Source organism: Callionymus lyra, chromosome 15 (genome assembly GCF_982586985.1).
Source record: "Callionymus lyra chromosome 15, fCalLyr1.hap1.1, whole genome shotgun sequence".
Lineage (NCBI taxonomy): Eukaryota > Metazoa > Chordata > Actinopteri > Syngnathiformes > Callionymidae > Callionymus > Callionymus lyra.
This window is the reverse complement of record NC_141832.1, coordinates 13,958,546-13,978,436: the sequence shown is the minus strand read 5'-3', so window position 1 is coordinate 13,978,436 and position 19,891 is coordinate 13,958,546. Positions and strand designations below refer to the sequence as shown.

Here is a 19,891-nt window from a genome sequence, read left to right as displayed (position 1 = left end):
TATAAAGGCGGGCAGTACCCGCCGCACTTTCTCCATTTTCAACTCAGCGAGAAAGCTCCTCGTTACAGCATGGCGGACGTAAGCATGAGCGTGGACGTAGACGTGTCTTTGTGTTTAACGTGTGACACCCCCCTGGGGAGGGGGGACACACATGTGCTCTGCTTCGTTTGTCTAGGCCCAGATCACGCGGTTGCGGATTGTGGGGCCTGCCGTATGCTTCCCGAGGAGGTCCGGAAGAGACGGGGAGCATACGAGGCCCGTCGGCGCACGCCGCGTCCTCCAGCCAGGTCGTGGGCCGACTACGACGAGGAGGACGACCGGCGGTGTTATGAGGCGGATCCGAGCACCCTGTTCGGTTCCGAGCCGGGGGACGTCGAAGCGGTCGGGGGAGCCGGGCCGGCTCCTCGCTACCCGCTTGACGCCCTGCCGCGCATATTCACCGCCGCGGCGAACCGCATGGAGGTCGAGCTCCCCCCCGTGCCTCCACTCGCGCCACCACCGTTTACATGCGGAGTGAAGGTCGGGCGGAACGAAGCGCGCAGGCCTGCTGTTCCGGGGGTTATTTGTCCTAAGCTGGACGAAATCTGGGGCTACGCGCGGCGAGGGTCTGCCTCTCCCATGGCTTCAGGGCCTCCCGTAGGATCCTACGGACCCTATTGCCGTGTGGACGGGGTGGACTGGCGGCGCGGTGTCCCGGAGCCCTCGGATACGGTACGTGCCGCCCTCGACCCGGGGGCTCGACTGTGGCCAGGCCGCCCTGTAGCTCTGCCTAGAGCTGAAGACAGGTTGACGGCAATGTTGTTCAACCGATCCTACAAGGGGGGGACGCAGGTGGTCTCCCTCGCGAAAAACATGGCTCTCCTGTGCGGTGCGCTCGACAGGCTCACCGTGGACCGAGACGACCTTGGACCTTCGGAGTTGGAGGAAGTCAAGGACTCGGTGGCTGCGCTCCTCCGGATGTCGCAGGCGTACGCGATCCTGGGAGGGGGTCTACGCGACGCTGGACAGCTGGGCCACCGGCACCTGTGGCTAGACCTGGCCACAGCGCTGCCGGAGAGAGACCGGAGGCTCCTCCTGGACGGACCAATTACGGAGGACTCGCTGTTCGGTCCGGAGCTCCGGAACGTCGTGGCCCGGCAGGAGGCAGCGCAGCAGGAGTCGGCGCAGCTCCGCCATCACCTGCATGGCCGTGAGGACGAGGCGCGACGGGGGTCCGGCGCTCGGAGACGGAGAGCCCGTTCGTCGGCCCCATCAGCTGGTGCGGGGGGGAAGCGTCACCAGAGCCAGCCGCCCCAGCAGCACCAGCAGCAACGGCAACAGCCGCGGCAGGCGACGAGCGAGCGTCGCCGGGTTCCGCAGCAGGAGCCGGGGAGCCAGCAGCGGAGCCAGCAGCCGCAGCGGAGCCAGCGGAGGAGGGACCCGCAGCGGCGAGGACGCAGGGGCGTCGAGGCTTCGTCTCGGGGGAGCCCTCCTCCCCCTTACTCTTTCAAAGGGCTTTATGTAAATAAAAACAAAAGAACGTATGACGTTTCTGTGGTTCGTTATGAGAGAGAGGTTGGTAGCGTGCATGTGTTTCCGCCTGTGAGTGTGACGTATTCACAGGCGTCATTAGAAACTTTCGCCGCTAATGCTAAGCTAACATGCTCCGCCGGTCATAGACGGCGTGATTTTCCTCTCATAACACAGTCCGAAGGAGGTTTTAAACCCCTTCGTCCGGGTCATACCGAGACTGCAATAACGGAGTCTGTCCACACGAATGAGGGGCAGACTCCAACCACATGTGTTTTGTTTACAGACGAGCAGAGGTCCGCGAGACCGGCTGAATCAGCTGTGTTTACTTCCGCGTCGACCAGCGCTCGTGCCCGACAGAGCGTGACAGCTGATGAGGTGAGTGGAACTTGTCCGGACATGTCTATGTTAACCGGAGGTTGTTCCTTCCCCCACAGCGCTGTCTACAAACACTGGCACCGTGGAGGACGTCACGTTTGGCGGCGGAGAAACGCCATGGAACTGACGCAACCTGGTGTTTTTACGCGCGAGTTTTTTCGCCGTTCTGAGACCAGGCGAGGGCGAGGAACTTCCGTCCCGTCTGGTCGATCAACTAGAGGTGCGTGGCGGTCGGATCTCACGAGTGACGAACAGGTCGGGACCGCCAGCGGGGCTGGAGAATGTACGGGACCGGGTGAGTGATGCGGTGCCGACGCGCGCGCGACCTAACTCACTTCAGCTCCGGGTTAATTCTCCAGCGCTTTCCTCCACATCGCGGGTTTTGTCAGCTCCGGTGACACTAAGAAGTGCTCAGGGAGTTGGGAAGACTTCCGGGGGGGGAAGGAAACACGCACGACGCGCATCTGAGGTCTCTCACGCGCACTTGCGCGCTTCTCCCACAGAGCCGGCTTTTATGTATGAGAGTGGGGGTTCTAGTGAATCCAACTCGAGTACATGCTCTGTGGATTCAAGAGATAGAGACGCGGCTTGTGTGATGCCCTTTCGTCTACGGCCCGTCCATGGGGGGCGGGCCGGAGGACTACCCAAGGTTCGCCAGGGCTGCGGTTCTGACAGAACATTATTCGGCTTGGAGTCGCCTGGTTTTACTTCTAGGACCCACTTGGCTGGGGGGAGTAATCAGGCGGGGCTATGCGCTACAGTTTGCCCGTCAACCCCCGCGTTTTTCAGGGATTCTCTGGACGCGTATGGTGGAGCAGGAGAAACTATCCTGTCTGAGAAACGAGGTGTCTACTCTGCTGCAGAAGGAGGTCGTAGAACTGGTCCCTGCAGCCGAGATGATGTCAGGGTTTTACTCCCGGTACTTCCTCGTGGCGAAGAAGACCGGGGGTTGGAGGCCCATTCTGGACCTCAGCTATTTGAACAAGTTCATAGCTACCCGCCCGTTTCGCATGTTGACGGTCAAGAAACTGCTTTCAGGTGTATGTCCAGGAGATTGGATGACATCTATCGACCTGACCGACGCGTACTTTCACATACCGATAGTCAAGAGACATCGAAAGTACTTGCGTTTCGCCCTCGAGGGTCGGGTGTTTCAGTACACTCGACTTCCGTTCGGCTACTCTCTGGCACCCAGGACCTTCACCAAGTGTGTGGAAGCGGCAGTGGAGCCTTTGAGAGTGAGTGGGGTAAGGATCTTGACCTATCTGGACGACTGGTTGATCCTTGCCAGGTCAGAGGCAGAAAGTTACGCTCACACACAGAAGGTGTTGAGCCATATTGCCACCCTGGGGTTCACAGTGAACCTCAGCAAGAGCGCTCTGACTCCAGTTCAACAGTTAGTTTACCTGGGGGTACTGTTGAACTCGGAGGAAGGATACGCGCGCCTCCCGGACGTGCGTATCCAGCCCATTCTCCGACTGACAACACAGTTGCGTGACAACAGCAGGCACTGTTATGTCCCTCCTGGGGCTCATGGCGGCAGCCCACACGGTTGTTCGGCTGGGCTTGCTGCACATGAGGGAGCTTCAGAGATGGTTTGGTCGTCTCAAGCTAGACCTCAAGCGGGAAAGAGGTCGGAAAGTGCGCCTTCCCGCTCGGGTTTTGCAGGACATCCAGTTCTGGAACTCTCACGCCAACCTCAGGCGGAGAGTTCCATTGGGTTGCGTCCTTCGTTACACTCAAGTGTTCACAGACGCTTCCCTGACAGGTTGGGGAGGCACCTCGGGTCAGGCCTATGCCAGTGGGGTCTGGAGCAGTCCGGTGCTCAGACACATAAACTGGCTAGAGCTGAAGGCGATTCACAATGTCCTGCTTCACCTCTCTCCCCAACTGTCACAGTCCAACGTCCTAGTATTTTCAGACAGCTCCACCGCCGTGGCGTACGTAAATCGCCAAGGTGGAGTCAGATCCCCAGCCCTTCTGTGTGTGGCAAGGAAGATTTGGCTGTGGGCGGACTGTCACCTGCTTTCGCTCAGAGCCCAGCACGTCCCGGGCGAGCTGAATGCAGTAGCGGACAGACTGTCGAGGGGGGCCGTCCAGGACGAATGGGGTCTGTCCGAGGCAGTGGCAAGCGAGATCTGGTCTCGATTCGGTCACCCGGTTGCAGACCTCTTCGCCAGCAAGGAGAACTTCAAATGCCCTCTTTGGTTCTCCCTCAGGGCTTCGGACCGCCCCCCACTAGGCGTGGACGCTTTAGCCCATTCGAGGTGGCCGGTCGGTCTGCTGTTCGCCTTCCCTCCTCCGCGGCTCCTTCTCCCCCTGATTCGGAGGACGAGGCGGGGGGGGCTGAGGTTAATTCTAGTGGCACCAGACTCCCCGGGGGCGCTCTGGTTCCCAGAGCTGGTGCGCATGCCGGTCGGGGCCCCGTGGGCCATCCCTTGGGGCCCCGCTGCCCTGTGTCAGGCGGGGGGGACACTGACAGCGCCCCCGGTGCTGGGCCGGCCTCTCAAGGTGTGGCTCCTGCACGGGACGAGCTGATCGGGACCCTGGACCCGGACGTTCTCCACACGCTGGAGAACGCCCGGGCCCCATCAACACTTAGGCTTTATGCCTCAAAGTGGGGGATATTCTCCCGCTGGTGTTCAGACAGGTCCTTGGACCCCAGCTCTTGTTTGGTCTCCGCTATCCTGTCTTTCCTGCAACATTTGCTGGATAACGGGCGGACTGTGGCGACACTGAGAGTGTTCGCATCAGCCATAGCGACGAGGCACGTCGGTTTTGAGGGTGCTTCGGTTCGCGCCCACCCTTTGGTGGCGCGTTTCCTGCGGGGTGCCTGCAGGCTTCGACCTCCTGCAAGGCCTTCCAGCCCTCAGTGGGATCTCCAGTTGGTACTGGACTCTCTCACAGGGCCGACCTTCGAGCCTCTTGACCAAGTCCCATTGGATATCTTGTCTTTCAAGGTATCGCTCCTTCTGGCACTAACAACCACGAAGAGAGCAAGTGAGCTTTGTGCCCTCTCCATTAGCCCTGAGTGTCTTTCCTTTGGCGTCGAGGAGTCTTCGGTGTCTTTGCGTCCTAACCCAGCGTTCCGCCCGAAGATTCTGAGTTCCTTGTTCCGGGCGACGACCTTCACGCTGCGGGCCTTTCACCCGCCGCCTCACTCGGACCCGGGTCAGGAGCGTCTCCACCTGTTGTGTCCAGTGAGGGCGTTGGCCTGTTACTTGCGGCGGGTGGCCGAGTTTAGGCGCTCTGATGCCCTTTTTGTCTGCCACGGTAGATGCCGGCGGGGAGAGGCTCTCTCCCCCCAGAGGTTCTCTCATTGGGTGAGATCGGCCATTATCCGTGCCTACCGAGCAGCGGGTGGATCCGCTCCTAGCGGTCTGAGGGCACATTCCACCCGTGGCGTGGCAGCCTCAGTGGCTCTTTTGCGGGGTGTGGCAGCAGAGGATATCTGCTCTGCTGCCTCTTGGGCGTCCACGTCTACCTTCGCTAAGGCCTATCTCCTCGACGTAACGGCGGGATCAGTAGCTCATACTGTCTTGAGCGCTGTTGTGCCCCCCTCAGGGCCCACGGCTCAAGTGGGATTGGACCCTGGGCCGGCGGGGCCCTAGTGATGCTGCTCCAGGAGCGGCGTCCAGCTGGGGGTACATTTATCCCGTCAGGCTTCGCCTTTTGGGTAAACCCATAGCGAAGCCGTTGGAGGGCGGAGCACCAATGAAGCAGAACCCCTGAGTTATCTATTATAACCTCAGGTTCTGCGAGTTGGTGCGAAGCCCTCCAACCTCGTCGCCCAGCGGCCGCCCTTCTCGCTGAGTTTTCAGTTGGAGAAAGTGCGGCGGGTACTGCCCGCCTTTATAGGAAGGTACTGCCCCCTGCTGGGTGGCGAGTTCATTAAGCTTTCTCAGAGACGAGGCGGTGCCTCGGGGTAAACCCATAGCGAAGCCGTTGGAGGGCTTCGCACCAACTCGCAGAACCTGAGGTTATAATAGATAACTCAGGGGTTTTCTTCTTTTTTTCTGTGATTCATTGTCTTTGCTCGTTCACAATAAGGCCTGTTCAACAGTGACGCAGATTTTTAAAAAATAACTTATATGCTGACTTTATCAATAAACTCACTTTTTTTTTTTGAGTGCAGAACTTCTTGTTCGCTGCCTTGTAGTAGAAAATAATCAGCTTCATTATATTACTAAATACTAAAACAAATACTAAAAATAGCATTTTTAAGATAAAAAAAATGTATATATATATATATTTTTTATTTAAAATAAAGATTTTCTTATGCAAATTATAAATCCGTTAATGTTTGCTTTAATCATAATAAATAATATATGTAAAGTGCGGACCCTGAGGTAATTGAATTGCCCACACCTGCTCAATTTGAATTGATCGCGGACTTTTATTTTGAAAGGGCCGATCTCCGGGTCTCGACGGAAGTACAGCCGTTAATGTATCTCACCTGCTGAAATCTAATAACGGTACGTAAATATTTCATTTTAAAGTATAATACAGTCATTTTCGGTCGATGCATCAACGGTGTTTTAGGCATAAGAGTTATGGACATTTTCTGGAACCAACAGTCTTTTAATATTTCCCTGAATTATGTGTTTATTTTTGTTATAAAACGGCTAAATTGTTGCCGATGCTTGTATTGCATCAGCCATGTGGGAGAGCTCGCGCCACTGTGTGTATCTCTTTACACAGTGTTTTGTTAAACAAACGTTATTTAATTGTTGTAAACGTTTATGTGTAATATGTACGAGAGAAAACAACAGACATGTTTCTTACTATAAAGTACTGTTATGGTTATTGATATGTAACAAAACAGTGTCTTTATGCAATGATGGTCATTTTTATCAATGAATTAATCATTTAAATAATTTATTAAAGTTAAATTAGAAAATCTGACTCTAAAAACATGCATAGAAAAGACAAATTAACAGCCCAGATTGAACAAAAATGCCACATGTTGTTTAAATATACATCAATGGAAACATGGTGCACAGTAACAGTGTATTTGTAATGATTCAATTCATGACGTTGGCGTTGAAAGTGACGTAAAATGAGAGTCAACATGGCTGGTCGGTCTTGACCAAAGAAATTAGTGAGTGAATCGGTCGATTTAAAAGATATTTGGACTCGCAGATAAATGTTTGACTTTAATATAATAGTGGTTCTAATAAACATGTTACTCACCTTCGACGTTTTCGAAGAAGTTTTGTCCAGCAGAAACGTGGAAAAAGAGTTGTTGCGCGTGTACTTGGTCAATATGATCATTTCTATATTCTTCGTGATCTAGGATGTTCTACGTCATCAGTATTGGTGTAAAGTGGTCACACAAAAACATGGCAAACATAGTTGAACTGGGAATACTGCGATCCAGCAGCCATTCAGTTTTCACCATTAAGATTGTGACTTATGCTGGTATCCAGTAAATTCATTCATTTCTATACAATTATCATTACATATAATGATGACGAAGCACCAAGTTTCCCTACAAAACACTAGGGGGCGAGCCATTCTTGAATAGTTAATTCAAAGCAACATTTGTGGTAGTGTACATGAAAATATGGACACCAAGAGGATTTCTAAATACATTTGAGCATCACAAAGTAACATTGCAAAGAAGCAGTGGTTCTATGAGGGCTTAACCAGGTTACCAACCTGTATCTAAAGAAAAGTATAGAGATAACTTAGTTTCTCTAAGCTAGTGTCACTGCCTTTAACATTAAATTACCTGCTTTGCCCTTTTTTCTGCTTAGTTTGTTTACAGTTTATTTGGTTCCATGCAGGTTGTGAGTGACAGAATAGAAGAGAAGCTGTGGGTTGATAACGTGACAGTTGAGAACACAGTGCCACTCCTGAACAGGTGTGACAAGGTGTCACGCCCAACTTAAAAATATCATGGCTATTGTTTTCTTAAATCTGTACCAACAACTTTTCCAATGCAATGCTGAGTTGATGTTTCATGGGCTGATGAGGACAAGGTGTGCAGTGAAGATTCATCAAAGTAATACTTTTTGGCAAAATGACGGAGAACGTTGCATGATGAGAGATGATGAGCGTTTATGACGAAATGTTCATATCACGTTTAAAAAAAAATATTCTATCACTGTTTCACGGTATATAACAGGGTTTTTTTTTCTCATGCAAGAGTTTTCTTACCCGCATTTTCTTTTAATAAGAAAATAATTACTGCAGTCGGTTGGCTTAAATCAATGGTTCTTAACCTGGGTTCGATCGAACCCTAGGGGTTCGGCGAGTTGGTCTCAGGGGTTCGGCAGAGCCTCTGCCACGGCGGTTCGGACACACCCGAATTATCGTGTAAATTCGTGATGACAGACCCTGCTTGGCCATCATTGGCTACAGACGATAATGCTACACTGCTTGGCCAATCAGTGCTGAGGGGAATTTAGTGCGACTGTCATGGTAGTACGTCACGTTATTCCTTTGTTAATATTTTAATCGGTACTAACTATGTTGGGAAAAAGAAGAAAGTGGACCGACAAATATGTACAACATGGATTCACATGTAACATGGAACGTGATGGGAGTGAGCGTCCTATCTGCAGGATTTTCAAAGCCAAGTTGAGCAACTCTAGTGTTGCACAGGCAAAACTGAAGGAACACTTCTTGAAGCTGCATGGAGACGGGGAATACAAGTAATCACATTTTATTTTTCATTAAAGAGGGGTTCGGTGAATGCACATATGAAACTGGTGGGGTTCGGTACCTTCAACAAGGTTAAGAACCACTGGCTTAAATAGCCCATACTACTGTCATAAGGGTTGTATCATGTTTTGTTTTCATGTCCAGACACACGTTAAAGAATAACCTCTTCAGTATGGTGGCAGTTATTATGTTAAAGATGAGAATGATAATGGTTGCAGTCAAAATGGAAAAAAATGTTTGGACATAGTTGCATAATCAGTGCAGTTAACCATCATTATTACAGGAACCTTATCTTTGACGAGGTTGAATGTGATTCCCATTTGAGAGGGTGCAGATTGAGCTGTGGATCGTTCATCGTCGAGCCAAAGGAAAAGTTATTTTATCTTGTTTTTGTGTTTTAATCATTTTATCTTCGTGTTTATATTCAGTTGTCATGTCTCATCAGTAAAAAGCTAGATTGTAACCATTCAGAACATTCTGTACAATTATCATTACATATAAATGATGACGAAGCACCAAGTTTCCCTACAAAACACTAGGGGGCGAGCCATTCTTGAATAGTTAATTCAAAGCAACATTTGTGGTAGTGTACATGAAAATATGGACACCAAGAGGATTTCTAAATACATTTGAGCATCACAAAGTAACATTGCAAAGAAGCAGTGGTTCTATGAGGGCTTAACCAGGTTACCAACCTGTATCTAAAGAAAAGTATAGAGATAACTTAGTTTCTCTAAGCTAGTGTCACTGCCTAACATTAAATTACCTGCTTTGCCCTTTTTATGCTCAGTTTGAGAACAGTTTATTTGGTTCCATGCAGGTTGTGAGTGACAGAATAGAAGAGAAGCTGTGGTTTGATAACGTGACAGTCGAGAACACAGTGCCACTCCTGAACAGGTGTGACAAGGTGTCACGCCCAACTTAAAAATATCGTGGCTATTGTTTTCTTAAATCTGTACCAACAACTTTTCCAATGCAATGCTGAGTTGATGTTTCGTGGGCTGATGAGGACAAGGCGTGCAGTGCATGGAATTCACCTGGAGAATCCAGTTAAGTGTCTTCTTCTGCACCACAGCCTTGGACGAAGAACAATCCTCACGTCCTTCTTTCCACCGTGAGCTCCCAGAACCAACCGGAGCGCAGCTTCTTGTTCTTGCTTGAAACAGCAAAAATGGTGTCCGCCCCTAAAATCTGCCAAAGCTGCTAAATTGTGGACAAATCAATGGAGTGTAAGAGTGCTGACTGAAAGTGGAAGACAAAAAAATCAGTAATCTCAACCTTCAACAAGGTTAAGAACCACTGGCTTAAATAGCCCATACTACTGTCATAAGGGTTGTATCATGTTTTGTTTTCATGTCCAGACACAGGTTAAAGCATAACCTCTTCAGTATGGTGGCAGTTATGTTAAAGATGAGAATGATAATGGTTGCAGTCAAAATGGAAAAAAATGTTTGGACATAGTTGCATAATCAGTGCAGTTAACCATCATTATTACAGGAACCTTATCTTTAACGAGGTTGAATGTGATTCCCATTTGAGAGGGTGCAGATTGAGCTGTGGATGTGGAGGGTACTTTATCTAAAACGTGTTTTCGGCTAAGGTTGTGAAGCAAATTGCTAGTGTTGTCGATGCCGGCTAACACTTTTGCTCGATAGGTAAGAGATAGTTGTTGTGATCGCGTCTTTCATTCTGAACCAAACTTCCACACTACACACGTGGCTGCTCTTGTGGTATTAGTTAATCTGAGGCAACAACGTGTGCTTCGCTTTGAGATCTCTCGCCGCAGACGCTGTGTTGTTGGTGTGCAGCAGTGAAATAGGTCCCCCTTAGAAACACTTGATCTTTGTTTGGTGATATTCACCGGTATAGGAGTATATGAAAAATGTAACCATACAATTTTTTATTTTCCTCACCAAAACAATTTATTTTTCATGAACATCCACAAAAGTTTGACAAATTAGAACAAGACAGTAAAATACTGAATTTGCAGTGGTATATGAGTATAGTACAAAATACTGAACCAGTCCTTGTCCACTAGTTCAGTAGCAGTGGGTATTTGTGACATTAGATGCAATTATTACAGGGATCCTCTGGAAGCAGCTAGAATTTGCTGTTGGCTCGTAAACTGTTTCCTTGCAAAGAGGCAAAAGGACACAAGTGTATGATATAAGTGCATAAGATTCTGTCACAATTCTACATATTTCATCGTGGTTAAGGCTGGATTCCCAGGAACAAAATGTAAGGCTATTGATGAGCTACTTCTTAGTGATGTTGCAGGCTACCAGGCCCCTGAATGTGAAGCCCAAGTAGAACGTGATGTTTTCATTGCTGTGAGGCACTGAGCGTGCATGGAGGGGCAGAAGGCTGAACTTCCTCTTTTTGGGACCAGCCAGGTAGACGATTATCTTCAGTCAAACCGGACACTTTTTTCAGTATCACTGCAGTCTCAGGCCGCATCTACACTCTCTCAACATCGGTAGGAACCACCACCACCACTTTATCTGTGCTCCTGCCCGCTGGTCCTCATCCTGTCCACTCCAGTCCACAGAGACCTGAAACCTCACAACATCCTGGTGTCCATGCCTAACGCACATGGACGTGTTCGGGCCATGATCTCGGAAGGTCTGGGGTTCCTGGGACGGAGGGCTGGATCGCTCCCGAGGTTCTCAGCGAGGACTGCAAGGATAACACGGTTAGTGGTGCTTTTTCATCCGTTCCAAGATTCAGAACCCAGAGTTCACGCTTTTACCTGCAGAAGAAAGTGCTTATCGGAGATTATTTGAGGAGACGTCTACAGATGAGCTTCACAGGCATTGATGTTTATATCATTGATTTGTTAGCTGCGTTTACAATGCAAGTTGTTCCCCTCACAAGATCTCCTCACACCTGTAATGTTTGAGTCATCTAGTGATGTTTAGATCTATGTGTTTTATTTCTGTTAGAATTGATCTTATAAATTTTGTTTTTTTGTTTTTTTTTTCAAATATGTTTATTGAGACATATTCAACAATGTATACATTTTCACACATGTAATATACTTTTTTGTTTTTTTAACAGACAAGGGAAATTCAGAAAAAAAAGATTTTCGTTTCTTTTCCCCCCAATCAGAAAATAAAATAGAAATAGAAATAAAAAAATAAATAAAGTAAAGTAATACATTAACTAAAAAAAAAGTAAACAACACACAGATAACAAACCAAAGGTGTTTTTTTCTTTTGAAATGCAGTGTATACATCAAAAAAAAGTTTGAGCATTTGAATTCAATATGAATTTGATAAGAATACCCGTGTGCTCCCCTCCCTCCCCACCCCTCCCCTGCTCATCTCACAGTACTGATGGAATGACACGTAAAAATATAGTTTCTTCTCAGTCAGGCAGTGCCTGAAGTTCAGTAAAATATTCGATGAAAGGTTTCCATTTGATATAGAATGACTCTGTAGTGCCTCTTAATGTGTATTTAATTTTTTCCAATTTAAGATAGTACATTGTTTCTCTGAGCCATTTTGGTATTGGTGGAGCATCAGATGATTTCCAGCTCTGGAGGATGCAGCGTCTGGCAAGCAGTGAAGTAAATGCAACCATTTCTCTCTGTGCGGTGCTCAGTCCACTGGTGATGTTAGGTGTACCAAAGAGAGCAATATATGGACAAAGTTTCAACTGCACGCCAAGCACTGTGCTCATGATTGAAAAATATCTGGACCAAAAAATCTGAATTTTTGAGCATTAAGAAAAACATGTGTGAGAGGTTGCATGGAGAGCTCTGACATCTGTCACATACATCAGTAATGGTGTCGTAGATCCTCGACAGTTTGGACTTTGAGTAATGAACTCTGAACAGAACTTTGAATTGGATCAGTACAAGTCGAGCACACGAGATAGAGGACCCAACCATACGCAATGCCCTCCCCCAGTAATCCTCAGTGATGCGCATCCCCAGCTCCTCCTCCCATCGCTCCCTTGTTCCTGTATCTTCTGTGCTGATTGACAGGATAGAGGCATATAATTTAGAGATTGACCCCCTCTGCTGGTGATTAATTGTAAGAAACTCTTCCCAGGGTTGATTGGGAGGCAGTGAGGGAAAGTTTGAAAAAGTTTTGGAAACAAAACTTCGGATCTGAACTGTGAAGCCCGTAGCTAATATAATGTAGAAAGCTCATTAAAATCGGCAAAAATGTCATTTATGTACAAATCTTTTATATGTTTAATACCTCTATCCTGCCAAGCAGCGAATGAAGAGTCCAACACAGAAGGAGGAAACGCATGGTTAAGGCTCACGGATGTAAGAGGAGAAACATCTCTAAACTTAAAGTGACGCCTGAATTGAAGCCACATTTTAACTGTTTGTGAACAACTGGATTATTTGTAAATTCTGAAAGTTTTAAGGGAAGTGAAGAATACAACAGAGCTGTCATAGAGGTTCTCCGACAAGACGCCAGCTCCATATGACACCAAGAAAATTTTGACGATGCCACATAGAAGCCAATTTTTTGAATGTGAGAGGCCCAGTAGTAAGCTTGAAAATTTGGTAGAGATAGACCGCCATCAAATTTGCAATTTTGAAGAATTGCCTTTTTGATCCTCTGCGTTTTTCCAGACCATAAAAAGAACTTATTATCTTATCAATAGTGTTAAAGAAGTACTTGGGCAGAAAGCATGGCAGAGTTTGAAAAAAATACAAGAATTTAGGAAGAATATTCATTTTGACCACATTGATTCTACCAATTAATGAAAGGGGAAGACTGGACCACCTACGGATGTCAGATTTCATCTCTGATATTAAAGGGGTAAAGTTTGCTGAAACTAGTTTACATATAGTTGAAGTAACATTGACCCCCAAGTACTTGAAGCCAGTCAGATTAAATTTAAACGGGAAATAGAGAGAGAGTGGGCAACCTTGGCGAGTTCCACGTTCTAGACCAAAATTATTAGACTTGATATAATTTGTGATTACACTGGCAAGAGGCGAAGAATACAAAAGACGTATCCAGGAAATGAATACGTCCCCAAATTTGAATTTTTCTAAAACGGAAAAAAGGTATGTCCACTCTACTCTATCCAAGGCCTTCTCGGCATCCAACGATATTGCAATCTCTGGTTGAGCCTCAGTCTGATCAGAGTAAATGATATTAAATAAAGTGCGGGTATTGAAGAATACCTTTTATGAAACCATTTTGCTCTTCGGATATTATGGTAGGCATGACTTTCTCTAATCTAGTAGCGAGGATCTTTGCTAATACTTTGACATCAGAATTTAGTAGAGAGAGCGGTCTGTAAGAGCCGCACAAGCTCGGGTCTCTGTCTTTCTTGGGTAGTATTACAATTTGTGCCTGGGTAAACGTTGGAGGCAACGTGCCAAGCTCAAGTGATTCATTGAACACAGATAGTAATAGTGGGGCTAATTTCAATTGAAATGTTTTAAAAAACTCAATAGGGAAACCATCAGGTCCAGGGGCTTTGTTTGATTGCATATTTCTAATTGATTGTATGATTTCTTCTAGGGTCAAGGCTGCATCTAGTTTTTCCCGTTGAGTTTCTTCAATTTATGGGAAGCACAATTTGTCCAGGAAGTCTCTCATTACATGATCATCCTCCGGAAAATTTGAACTATATAAATCCTAATAGAAGGTTTTAAAAATATTATTAATGTCGATGGGGTCGTCTGTCAATGAGTTATTGTTTGTTTCTTATTTCCATGATATGACGAGAGGTTGCTCGCCTGCGGAGTTGATGAGCCAATAATCTGGATGGTTTTTCCCCATGTTCGTAATAAGTGCCGCGACTACGGAGAAGTAAGCGTTCTGCATCTTTGGTAGATATCAGATCGAACTCTGCCTGCAAGTCGAGCCTCCGTTTGAACAACTCTGGAGTTGGATTTTCAGAATATTTTTCATCCAGATTACTTACATCAACAACAATTTGTGAGAGTCTAGCATTTAATTTTGTTTTTGTATGGGACGAATAAGAAATTATTTGGCCTCTGAGGTAACATTTTAATGTCTCCCATAGTAAACTATGAGAGGAGCAGTCTTTACGATTTATGTCCAAAAAGTCATCTATTGATTTATAAATAAATTTACAGAAGTCCAGATCTGCCAGTAGAAGTGAATCAAACCTCCAGGGTGGTCGATTGTGCCTGTGAGTGGACAAATTTATATCAAAGATCACTGGAGCGTGATCAGAGATAACAATACTTAAGTAATCCGAATTGGATACGAGAGGGTTCAAAGTCTCATCTATTAAAAAGCAATCTATTCTTGAATATGAATGGTGGACTGGGGAAAAGAAAGAGAAATTCTTGGAGGAAGGATTCCTGTGTCTCCAAGGATCAACCAGACCACTCCGAATAGCAAAATCCATAAACATTTTTGACATTGATGACTGTGTCTGTTTTTTAGAGCTAGAACGATCCATTAAAATCCCCACCTAAGATTACAGAGTGAGAGTCTAGGAAAGGAAGACCACTAAGTAATTTCCCTGCAAATGTGGCATCGTCAAAATTAGGAGCATAGATGTTTACCAAGAGAACTTTGGTTTGCATGAGGGTACCAGCAACGAGAACATACCTGCCATTTATGTCCGCTATTACCTTTGTGGCTGTAAACTGTGTTCTCTTGTTGACAAGAATGGCGACCCCTCTAGCTTTTGAGTTAAAATTTGAGTAGAATATTTGACTCACCCAGGGGTTCCGCAGTCTATTGTGATCTTTAATTCTCAGATGCGTCTCCTGCAAGAACACTATGTCACAATTATTTTTTTTCAAATGAGTGAAAACCTTGGATCGTTTGATGGGCTCCCCCATTCCTTTAATATTCCAGCTAAGAAACCTCAGCGGCCTCCCTGAGAAGTGATTTGTGTTACTCATAAGCAAATGCTGTGTACATTAATAAGTAAGACGGTGATGATGAGCCGAGGAGAGTCCCTTCCCCTTTTCCCCGAAAACCAACAAAAACAAGTGAATAAGAAAAACAATAAAAGTTATAAGAAAAAACCCACAAACCCGAACAACAGGCAAAGTCTCCTCCAAAAACAAAACTGGAGTGACGGCCGTGTAAAACCCACTAAGTAAGAAAAGTCGTTCATAATAAACGAGACGGAGTTAGTTTACCAACCCACAAAAAAAAGTTAACGCAACTACCTCAAATGAGTGGCCCCCGAAATCTGGCCACATCATAATAGAGCGCAGATGAAGAAAAAATTCAAATACAAATTGTTATTATCCGAAAGATACTTGTAAATCGTATTAAGATTCAGAACCATATTTGCAAGTGCAAAGAACAATATAACAAGAAATGTAAAAATGAAATGTTTCAAAATAGAAATCTTATAAAAACTTAATATATAACATTAAACCATTTACCGCTTTTCAAGCTGTCAAGGAACAGAAACCTGAGTTATGCAGCAGCACAGACACCATCACTTCTCACTCAATGTTTTGACGTATTTTGCTGCTTCATCGGCTGATGTGAACTCCCTCTCAGTCCCGTTATGTGTGACCCGTAGGCGGGCAGGGTACAACAGACCATACCGAACTCCATCCAGAGCCCATAGTTGTTGACGTACCTCGTTGAATGCAGCCCTGGCTCAGGCTACCTTCGCGGTGTAGTCAGGAAAGATCAACAAGTTATTGTCTCCAAACCTGATGCGTCCTCTCTCCCTGGCCCGGCGCAAGATGTCAGCACAGTCTCTGTGGTAGTGGAACCTGACGACGATGGGACGTGGACGATCCCAGGGATTCGGTTTCGGTCGTAGTGTGGGACCGGTCAAGCTCCGGCATCGCCTCCAAACCGAACGCCTCCTTCAGCATGCTGGACACCACGGATGTAGAACAGCTGTCGGGTCCCTCCGGAACGCCCAGGATGCGCACGTTGTTACGCCGTGATCTCGCCTCCAGGTCCTCACTTATTCTCCAGTGTCGTCACAACCGTCTCAAGACGCTTCACTGTGGCTTTAAGTTGAGTGATGTCGTTGGAGCAGCCAGAGAGAGAAACCTCCATTTCCCCCACAGTAGACTTCAGGCCCGCGACGTTAGCATCAACCGCTGATATGTCGCTAGCCACCTTAGCTTTAACAGCTCAAATGTCTTTCTTTAAGGGCGATAGTGCCTCGTCGAGTGTGGCCTTCAACTCTTCTTTGAATATATCCGCTATCTCCTTACGGAGAGCGGCGAGAAGCTGCAGTTTAAGCTTTTCAAAGTCCATCGTTTGACAATGGGTTGAATGCTCGGGGCTAGCCGGGCGCTCACGCGAGGCTTCGGCATCAGCAGGCCTCAACTGTTGTTGAGTCGAGTTACCGCTCCTGGAGTTCTTGGTGCCCTTTCCCGACATCTTTGGTTAGCCAACAGGTTTAAAGTGCTGGTTTAAGTCGATTTCTTCAGCGCTAATGTAATTCAATTTAAAGTTTTACTGAAAGATTTCGGGAGCCTTCTCCAACACGTCCTACTCCATTGCTGGCCAAACCACGCCCCCATAAATTTAGTTTTTGATACTTTTTCCAGATCCCATTTCTATACTAAACCCATGTTTTGTGTTTGTTGTGTTTATTCTTACCATCAAATGCGACCTCTTCCAGACCTGCTCCGTGGACATCTTCTCTGCCGGTTGTGTGTTCTACTACGTGGTGTCCCAGGGATCCCACACTTTTGGGAAATCTCTACAGAGACAAGCGAACATCTTACTGGGCACTTACAGCCTCGAGCACCTCCAGCCCGACGTGCACAGTGAGAAAACCAGACTTGGAAAAGTTCTCGTGTCTTCGCTTGGCTCTGAACCCAGCTCCTGCTAACAGGTGACATCGTGGCTCAAGACCTCATCGAGAATATGTTGAGTGAGAAGCCTCAGCAGCGCCCGTCAGCGTAGTGCGTCCTCAAACACCCGTTCTTCTGGAGCCTGGAGAAAGAGCTGCAGTTCTTTCAGGTGTGTTTTTTTTTTTTTTGTACCAGTCAGTCGTGAACTTTTGTTCTTTCCCATCACTTGAAAGTGTCTTCGCCTCCCTTCATGAAACCTCATGTCGTGAACTAAAGAGTGTTTTGAACAAGTTAATTTGGTTCTATTTCAGGACGTGAGTGACCGAATAGAAAAGGAGCCGCTGGACGGACCGATCGTCAGACGGCTGGAGTACGGCGGCAGAGCGGTGGTGAAGGGCGACTGGAGAGAACACATAACGGTGCCACTGCAAACAGGTAAACGTCTGACACGGATCCTTCAACTATCTTTACTTCATTCAATCTTCAGGATCAGATACGAAATACATTTTTCGTCTTAACTTTAAGTCAAAGAAAATGTAAGCGGGCATCTCCACTGGTGCTGGAAAACATCCCATTCTGTTACGGTTGCAGATGAATACCACACAGTGATTAATAAAGGGTTCCTGGGAATAATCTTAAAGGACATTTAAAACAGGATCTGAAAAAATACATTAATTTGCCCTAAAATGTCGGAGATATTTAACCCGAAATTTAAACTTCAAAACATGCAAGTAAGTAATTTTTATTTATATAGCGCTTTTCCAGACCAGGGTCACAAAGCGCTTAAACAATCCAAACAATATTCAATAAAGTATATACTTTAAAGATCAAGATAAAACTGATAACACAACAGGAGTTCCAGAAAATCAAGGAAAAGCCTGAGCAAATAAAAACGTCTTAAAATGTTTCTTAAAGGAGTCAGTAGATCCATCAAGCGCAAAGAGAGAGGAAGATCGTTCCAAAGCTTAGGAGCAACAGTCTGGAAGGATTTCTCTCCTCTGGTCCTGAACCGTGTGAGAGGAACCATCAGTAGCTTATTATAATGTAGTGGATATTTTTATTTTCAAATTTGCTTCACGGTTGACTAATAAAGATTGATTAAATGATAAAACAAGTACAACAATTGTATTTATTGATATGTTTAATGTTACAGAGACTCACGGAGTGAACTCATCATCTCATAATGTGCACTGTAGATGTTTTGTTTCAAATTAAAATAATAAAAATACAGTAAATGAAGTCAAATAACTGTTTTGTTTCTTCCTTCTTCGGGCAATGAGGAACAAGGTTTGTGTTGTTATTTGACACAAGTAAGACTTTCTTCACTTTCTATTCAATCTCCTTTCTCTTTTTTTTTCTTCAGAAACATCATTACCGGGAGCTGCCACTAGAGGTTCAGGACACTCTGGGTTCCATCCCCGATGACTTTGTCTCGTATTTCACCTCACGGTTCCCTCACCTGCTGATGCACACATACCTGGCCATGCGGACCTGCACACAGGAAAGGCCTTTCTTGCCTTACTACTCCACTGCTGAGCAGTTTTTAAAACCCGATGCCCTCCACACGCACCCGAGGCCGCGGGTTCACACGTGTGCTCCAGCACCTCCGTCCCAGTCGCAGGAGTCGACACCAGAATCGGCGTAGATCGCTGAGAAACTCTCTGGTCCCTGTGAAGAACCGGAGCAGACACACCTGCACTGCCAAAAAGAGTCCCCCCAGATGAGTGAACCAGAGTGAACTACAAATGTTTTCACCCAGCACAAAATAAATGTTGCTACTGCCTTATTTATGGAGGAGAAATGGAGCCGGGGTAGATGTTCTGTGTGCTGGTGAGGACCAGGCCTGCAGTGCCTGGGATTCACCGGCAGAATCAGCTGTCGACCCTCCAGTCAAGTGCCTCCTCTTGTTCCCAAGGCTTTCACGAAGATCCATCCGCACGTTCTTCTGACGCCCAGGAGCCAACAGGGGGCGCTGCCTCTTGTTCTGCAGTTATATTTTATATTGACACGGCAATGGAGTCTGTCTCCAAAAAAAAACCACTTGGCTCCTTCTGTTGGCCCTCAGCGGGCCCGACAGTCGTCTGTGATGTTATTGTGCATGCTGTATTGTCAAGCGCGTCTTTCCAACGCCCAAATATGGTATGCAGATTTTTATCCAATCAGTTGTGACGACTGGTGTCAATCATCTAATGTCATCAATGTGCCTTTTCTACATTTTCTGATTCACCTTCTGGGTTCAGATCTTTTAAATGAACTATGCTTAAAGCTGCTAATTAGCTTCTCTTGTCAGTCATTTAAAAATATTTTACAATATTTTTTATCGTGCAGGAAATTGAGTCAAGTGAAGTTGACGACTTGTCTTTTATTTTTATTCCATCGTTGTTATTATTGTTTTTTTTTTTTTTTATTAATTTCCGTTTTCTACTTTTTTTCTGTGATTCATTGTCTTTGCTCGTTCACAATAAGGCCTGTTCAACAGTGACGCAGATTTTTAAAAAATAACTTATATGCTGACTTTATCAATAAACTCAATTTTTTTTTTTGAGTGCAGAACTTCTTGTTCGCTGCCTTGTAGTAGAAAATAATCAGCTT

The 19,891-nt window shown here is 46.3% G+C and overlaps 1 pseudogene; it reads left to right on the top strand.

The window, feature by feature from the left end:
- The first annotated feature begins 69 nt into the window (after nucleotides 1-69).
- On the top strand, nucleotides 70-17,949 carry LOC148065017 (serine/threonine-protein kinase/endoribonuclease IRE1-like; annotated as a pseudogene).
- The last annotated feature ends 1,942 nt before the right edge of the window (nucleotides 17,950-19,891 follow it).